General features: G+C 45.1%; 1 pseudogene; it reads left to right on the top strand.

The window, feature by feature from the left end:
• The first annotated feature begins 3,470 nt into the window (after nucleotides 1-3,470).
• On the top strand, nucleotides 3,471-4,542 carry LOC144508720 (receptor-type tyrosine-protein phosphatase T pseudogene; annotated as a pseudogene).
• The last annotated feature ends 3,954 nt before the right edge of the window (nucleotides 4,543-8,496 follow it).

Raw genomic sequence — 8,496 nt, 5'->3', positions numbered from 1 at the left:
CAGCAAACATTGGCAACTGTCAGTGAGTAAAGAAAGTTCACTGAATCAGGCAGATAACTCACAGTCTCACCTCTGGTCAGGTTCTGAGATCAGCACAGGCCGTTGCTAAGAGATTGCAAATTGACACCAAGGCATAATGTTGACTTTGAAAAGTGCAACGGAGATCTATAAGTGATAGTCGGTGTCTCCCATCGGACTGCGGTAATGTGTTTCATGGCAAAGGAATCGTTCCCAACTCACAGCATCGCAGACCAAGCAGATGCACATTTACTTCTCATTTTGTTGCTATGTTTTTGGTGCTGGGGGCCATCTGCAAATTGCAATGAACATCAGCCCAGTGTCAACATTGAAGAGAATCACACTCGAGCTAAAGCTCCCTCTACACTGTCCCCATCAAACACTCCCAGACAGGAACAGCACGGGGTTAGATACAGAGTAAAGCTCCCTCTACACTGTCCCCATCAAACACTCCCAGGACAGGTACAGCACGGGGTTAGATACAGAGTAAAGCTCCCTCTACACTGTCCCCATCAAACATTGCCAGGACAGGTACAGCGGGGGTTTCGATACAGAGTAAAGCTCCCTCTACACTGTCCCCATCAAACACTCCCAGGACAGGTACAGCACAGGGTTATATACAGAGCAAAGCTCCCTCTACACTGTCCCCCATCAAACACTCCCAGGACAGGTACAGCCTGGGGTTAGATGCAGAGTAAAGCTCCCTCTACACTGTCCCCCATCAAACACTCCCAGGACAGGTACAGCACGGGGTTAGATACAGAGTAAAGCTCCCTCTACACTGTCCCCATCAAACACTCCCAGGACAAATACAGCCCGGGGTTAGTTACAGAGTAAAGCTCCCTCTACACTGTCCCCCATCAAACACTCCCAGGACAGGGACAGCACGGGGTTAGATACAGAGTAAAGCTCCCTCTACACTGTCCCCCATCAAACACTCCTAGATCAGGTACAGCACTGGGTTAAATACAGAGTAAAGCTCCCTCTGCACTGTCCCCATCAAACACTCCCAGGACAGGTACAGCACGGGGTTAGATACAGGGTAAAGCTCCCTCTACACTGCCCCCATCAAACACTCCCAGGACAGGTACAGCACGGGGTTAGATACAGAGTAAAGCTCCCTCTACACTGTCCCCCATCAAACACTCCTAGATCAGGTACAGCACTGTGTTAAATACAGAGTAAAGCTCCCTCTACACTGTCCCCATCAAACACGATGTGGAAATGCCGGCATTGGACTGGGGTAAACACAGTAAGGAGTCTCACAACACCAGGTTAAAGTCCAACAGGTTTCCAAACACACCCAGGACAGGTACAGCACGGGGTTAGATACAGAGTAAAGCAGAACATTTTACTTCAGGTACAAATCTAATTCTCTTTTGAAAGCCCCAGTTGAATCTGCCTTCATCACACTTTAAGGCAGTATATTCCAGATCCTATCCAATCACTAATTAAGGATATTTTTCTTTCATTCCTTGTGTTCTGAACATTGTGGCAAAGCCACCTTTTCCTTATCTGCTCTAATTGCCCTTTTGAACCTCTTGAACTACTGTAGTCTATTTACTGTCGGTCTTTTCAGTGTTGTCCACGTTGCTTCTTTAAATTGCTGTCCTCTGCATCGCGTTCCCATCTATGGGAACAGGTTCCCCCTATTTATTCCATCTAGACCCCTCGTGATATCTATCAAATCTCTTCCCTAAATTCTCTTGTCCAAAAAGAACAGCCCCAGCTTCTCCAATTTATCTGTATAACTGACGTTCCCCTGGAGCCTTTCCTGCGCTCTCTCTAATGGCTTCACATCCTTCCCAAAGTGTGGTACACAGCAGTGGTACCCATAACTTGATTTATCCACCATTTTCTGAGCCTTCACTTTCAATGATTTGTGCACAGATCCACAAACTCTTAACATAATAAACAAGGAAAACCTTGGATTATTGTTAGGGCATACGAATGTATGAGTTGGGAACAAGAATAGGCCACTCTGCCCTTCATGTCCGCACTACCATTTGAAAAGAACATAGCTGATCCAAGTGTCACCTCAGCTTCGCATTCAAGCCTAACTCCGATAATCTTTCTTCCCCCTATCCATAATCTATCTACCCCTGATTTAAAACTGTTTGAATACCTGTACAACCTTAGCACTGAGAGACCATGCAAGTAAAAAACATTGACTTCCTTTCCTAGTTTGTCTTCTTTAGGGAGGCCTATTGCACCCTAGACTTTATACAGAGGACCATAGCACACAAGTCTACTGACCAAGAGCTGGAAAAGGGATTAGAATAGGTAAGTGCTTGATGGTCAGCGCAGACACAATGGGCCGAACAGCCTCTTTCTGAGCTGTAAAACTCTATGCCTCTATATGGGAACAAAAAAGTGAAGAGGTTATGATAAGCCTGTATAAACCCCGAAACAAGATCAGAGGACACTGGGAAAACTCAGCCGGTCTGGCAGCATCCGTTAGGAGAGAAAGCAGAGTTTACATTTTGAGTCCTCTTGGCTTTTGAAGGGAGGGAGAATGTGTTAGATTTTAAGGTTTAGCTGTGAGAGATTGCAACAAAACGTAGCAAAGTCAAGAACAAGAGATAGTCTAGTGTGTGTGTGTCGGGGGCGGGGGGGGGGATGGTGGTGTTGCATTGAGGTAATACATGTATGGGATATTTCTCACAAAAGGTTTAAGCTGGAGAAGAAAGGTCACAAGCTAAAGCTGCTGAAGTCAGTGTTGAGTCCTGAGGGCTGCAATGTGCCCAACTGGAAGATGAGTTGCTGTTCCTCCAGCTTGCAGGAGGTAGTGATAGTGGAGTATTGTCACTGGACTAGTAATCCAGAAACCCAGGTCAAGTTCTGCAGACCTGGGTTTGAATCACCGCATGGAAAATGGTGAAATTTAAATTCTATAAAATCTAGTATTAAAAGCCTAATGGTGACCATGAAACCACTGTCATTTGTCATAACAACCTATCTAGTTCACTAACGTCCCTTTAGGGATGGAAATTTGTCATCCTTACCAATAAATGCCCATCCCTAATGAATAAAAAGATTATGAATAAAAGATTCAATAAATAAGAGATGAATGAAATAAAAGAATAAAAGAAAATGAATAAAAGATTGTGTCAGGTTTCACTAGAGTGCTGCAGTCAGCTAAGGACGGACAACTGGGCATGAGAGCAAGGTGCTGAGTTACACTGGTGAGCAACAGGAAGGTTGGGGTCCTGCAAATTGAGTGAAAGTTTGGTTTCAATATAAGTATTGTGCCCAATTCTGGGCGCTGTGACTCAAGGGGATCATGGAAAAGCGAAAATTGGGAATGAGGGTGTGGGTGTGGTTTCAAAAGAGAATTGAATCATTATCTGAAGAGAAAACAGACTGCAAGGCCACAGTGGCAAAAGTGGTGGGAGAGTAGGAATAACTGGGCAGCAGGTAGCTCGCAGAGGCTGGAATGGGCTGAATGGTCTATGAGGGCACAACATCAAGGCTTCATTCCCTCATTCATTATTGACATAATGCTTGATATGGCAGAAAGTAAAGGTGTCATGGACATTTACAATTGGTCCGAGAACTTCACTCACAGAGGGTCAACATGGTACAGACAGAGGAGCAATATGTCTTTGTCCATGATGCAATTTTGGAGGCATACTTATATGGAAACATGACGATACCGCTTTGTGAATTCAGAGCTATGTTTTATAACATCAGCAAATGACCCACAAACCAACTCCAGCCAGATCAAAGACGAGTTTCAGACATTAAATATTGTAACTCCTCGTGTCTGAGCTGAGGATTGCAGAGTTGGTCTATTACCTCGCAATCATGACAAGAACTAGAATATGGACGTACTCCCACCAGACAGATGTTTTCCATTCCTTATTTCTGTAGATGGTGAAACAAACAACTACATGAATGTTGCATTCATGGATAGCCACAAGCAGTCTGCAGCGTTTATTGTAACACAGCATCCTTTACCAAATATTGTGACCAATTTCTGGAGACGAGTGTTTGATTACTATTGCTCAGCAATAGTAATGTTGAATGAACTTGATGCTGTGCAGCTCTGCATTCAGTACTGGCCAGAGAAGAGTTTGTGTTGCTATGGTCCTATCCAAGTGGAATTCATCTCAGCAGACTTTGAAGATGACATCATTGTTCTAGTTTTTTGGATCTACAATATGGCACAACCTCAGGATGGGTACCGCATTGTCCAGCAGTTCCAGTTTATTGGTTGGCCATCATACCGGGACACACCAGTGTCAAAGCACTCCTTCTTGAAATTGATCAGGTGTCTGGAGAAATGGCAAGAAGAGTATGATGGGGGTGATGGTCATACTGTGGTACACTGCTTCAAGGGTGGCGGGCGAAGTGGAACATTTTGTGTAGTTCGCAGTATCTGTGAGATGATTCATCAAGAACATAATAGATGTTTTTCACACAGTCAAAACTCTACGAAACAACAAATCCAACATGGTAGATACACTAGAACAATGCAAATTCTGCTATGATGTGGCACTGGAGTATTTAAATTCATTTTGAACTTTCGCAATGAGAAGATTCATTGTGGTAGCATAGGACAATTTTATCAACAAAAGAAATCTTCATATCCTGTATCAAAAAAACATGTGTCACCTGGAAAATATTTGCATAAATGTATTTTCGAGGATCGTGTTGACACCAGAGAGGAAAGCAAGCAGAAACGCTGTACATTATCCACAAGAACTATCTGGGTTGGCCATGGGTCAAAGTGTTGGAGAATTCCATTGTTCACCAGAGTTGTGTCTGAAGTACATTGGTATCATTGGCTTGGATGGGGATTTTGCCAGCTTTTCATTTTGTCAATTGTCCTTGTATATTACATTCCACTGTGCATAAATTGTTTGCATCACAGTACTAATAAATGTTATCTTAAATCTATTATTTGCAACATTTTATTAAGCATTTTTAAACAATTGGGATTAGAAATGCTAAATAAAATGCAGCAATAATAATATTCCTGTTGGCTATTCATTTCCTGTTCATTTTGATGTTCCCCCTATCCTCAGCTTCCATTCAAATAGTACAGTTTGGGAGCCCAAGTTGTTTGCTGAGAATAAGGGTTTAAAACATCAATGCAACCTTCAAAGAGCCCACGGTCACATTTCCAACAAATCTTCAGGTATCTAACCTTTAAACAAAGAAGCAATTTTTAGTTACATGTAATGGAGTCAGTTGAATATGTACCTCTCACAATAATATTAAGGTTTAAAGGAGATGTACAAGGCAGGTTTTTTACACAGAGGGTGGTGGGTGCCTGGAACTTGTTGCCAGGGGAGGTAGTGGAAGCAGATACGATAGTGAGTTTCAAGGGGGCATCTTGACAAATACATGAATAGGATGAGAATAGAGGGATATGGTCCCTGGAAGGGTAGGGGGTTTTAGTTCAGTCAGGCAGCATGGTCAATGCAGGCTTCGGGGGGCCGAAGGGCCTGTTCCTGTGCTGTAATACATTTCAAGGGGGCGGACTGTACCACTCCTGCAGTAGAGTGAGGGGGAAACATCAACCTACGACGTGTCCAAATGCAAAGCAGATGGGGGCTGGACACCAATGTAAAGTGGAAACTTGAGTTCCAATTAAATCGATGCCGATCGATGAAACTGAAGTCAAACTTTACAGGCTGATGATTTCCACGAACACATTCCACACCTCCTTCCCCCCCCCCCCCCCCATTGAAGGGGATGGTTGCTCCTCACAGGCCTGGAGTGTCGGGGGCGTGGTCTGTGGGAAGCACGTGGCGTCGATTGGTTCGGGGAGCCCAGGGGCGTGGTGGATAGATAGCGCCTGCGCGGTAGGTGCGAGGGAAGTGGGGGCCGACCTGAGCATGTGCGCCGCAATCGTCCAAGCGCTTGCGCACTTACAGCGGAGTGAAGAGGAACGGCCATGTCGGCTCCCGCGCAAGTGGGAGCGTGCTGAATCGGGGCGCCTGCGCACTGGGGTGCTGCTTTGTCGAGGCGGGAGCGGCCTCGTGCGCGCGCGATGGGGGAAGGGAGTCGGTTACAAGCGCCAGCGCACTGGGTCGGCGGGGTATGAAGACAAAAAGGCGCAGCCTGTTGAGAAAGCGTACCGTGGTGTTGATTGAAGCGGGGAGGTTCGGTCAGTTAAGGGACTGCGCGGTGGGGTGTGGAGTCGTCGAGAAAGCTGCGCAGTCTATTGAGCGGGTGCGGCTTGGGGTGCGATTGTGGGGCACACGACAATGATGCCTGCGCAGTGGGGTGTGGTCGCGTGGAGCACACATTGGCGCCTGCGCGATGCGGCTTCGGGAAAGGGCGCACAGCAATGGGAGCGGGCAAACAATGGCGCCTGCGCACTGGAACGCTGTCTGGGGGGACGGGACGATGGGGTCTTGGTTGTTGGGTGTGACGTTGCTAGTTCGTCTTGTGAGAGCGCGTGCGGCTTGGGGCGTGGGGGAGAGGCACACAATGGCGCTTGCGCGATGGGTTATGGTATTGCTTGGTTTTAATGCGCGTTGCAGCTTGGGGCGTCAGGGAGGGGTACAAAATGGCGCCTTCGCGGTGGGGCGCGGCGACGTTGGTGGAGCACACAATGGCGCATGCGCTGAGGAGCGGGGCGACGTGGGTGGGGCACGCAATGGCGCTTGCGCAGTGTGGTGCTAGTCTGGGCAGGAGCTCGAGGCTGGTTTGGTGTCCATTTTGGCGCGCTTTTCCGTTCTGTTTCGCAACAGCCGATTTATTGTTGTGTCAATTTCAGGGCGAAGCAAAATTAGCCCCTATCTCGCTAAATAGCCGTAATCCCGGCTAAACGTGAGGAGAACCCACCCTCAACTCGGTAAACAAAGCCAGTCACCATAATATTTGCCGCCGCCTTGGATTTTAACATATCTTAAAAGAAGTTGGCATTAATTGTCCCGAAAAAGTTATCTGGGGAGGCAGGTATTCTCAAACTCCATCTCTAGTTGGTGTGTCTTCAGCTGAATCAATTGTCCTGTGCAAAAACTGTCGAGGTTTGTGCGACTGTACCAAATATAAATGTGTTCTCGGGCAATTGTGGCTGTGTTTGTTTTGAAAAAACGTTGATTGTAATGGTTACTAGATAAAATTCCTCGGATAATCTGGTGGCCAATTTGAAAAGAGAACTAATTGTCACCAGATTTAGCACTTCAGGGGCACAGAACACTTTTCCAGCGTTTTCTCTTGGTTTCAGATTCCAGCATCCCTGTAATTTGCTTTTATACAGACGTTCTTAAATTTGCAACAGATTTACATTTTTATAAGGAGGTGTAAAATGATAATGCTGAAGTTTTCTTATGAGACTCGACATTTCAATAATTTGTTTCGTTAATGTTTTATGATCATTCAATAATTACTTCAAGATTTTCTCTTGAAGAAAGCAGTTTTGGTCACCTCGAAGCTGATTGTAGTGATTTTCGATGTGGTTACAGGACAAAACTGATTTTTACTAAATTGAGTCTCTTTCTGATAAATTTTATTTGGATTTTGAAGACTGGACAATATAATTTGTATTGATTTTTCCATGTATGAACATTGATGTGTTGTGTCGCAATATGGGGAGGAATGACACAATATGGCTGGGATGCTCAGTTAAAATTAGATTTTCTGTTCTTAACTCTATGAAATGGTTTATTTGACTATTTACAGAAAGTTAATAATTTAAGAGGTAGAATTAGCAAAAGCCCTGAGTTTTTAGTTGGCAAAAACGCTGGGAGATCACAAATGGAAGCATTGTACCACCAGCATTGGGAGGATGTAATTATAACATGATGCGGTTACATAGGCTGTTGCCATGATAAATCTGGGCACTGGAGTTTATAGTTGCATAAATTGCACAACTTGTTTAGATTTAGTATACATGGACACGTTTTACAGAGGGACTGCCATTCCCTTCAATATAAATGGGTTACTATTTCCTTTCAATGTACGTGCGGGTTGCTATTAATGTATACAGGGCTGCTACTTATTTCAATATACAGATTTAATCTTGTCTATATGACTCCTCATTCACGACGCTACTATTACTGAAAACAATACACTTCAATCGCCCGGGCCACTACCTTTCAAAACTTTCTGTGAAACATTTTTAAAACTTTACGGCCTTTCAAGATCTCTGTAACCTCTTCCAGCACTTTCAGTCTTCACTATCTCCGTAACCTCCACAAGCCCCTAAACTCCTCTTATCTGTAAATCTCCACTAGTCCCTACAACACTGCTTATCTCTGTAACTTCCTCCAATCCCTACAAACCTTCCCTATCTAACCTCCAGCCCCTAAAATCCTATCTCATAACCTCCTCCAGCCCCTACAATACTGTTTATCTCTAACTTCTCCAGCCCCGACAACCCTCGCTATCTCTGACCTCTCCAGTCCTGACAACCACCTGAGATCTCTGTGACCTCCTTCAATTCTGGCCTCTTGAGCAACACGTAATTTCCATGGCTCCGCCATCTGTGGATGTGCCTTTGGTTGCCTGGGTACATAA

The sequence above is a fragment of the Mustelus asterias genome, chromosome 20 (assembly GCF_964213995.1).
Source record: "Mustelus asterias chromosome 20, sMusAst1.hap1.1, whole genome shotgun sequence".
Lineage (NCBI taxonomy): Eukaryota > Metazoa > Chordata > Chondrichthyes > Carcharhiniformes > Triakidae > Mustelus > Mustelus asterias.
Note: the sequence above shows the minus strand (reverse complement) of the source record. Positions and strands in the feature narration are given on the sequence as shown.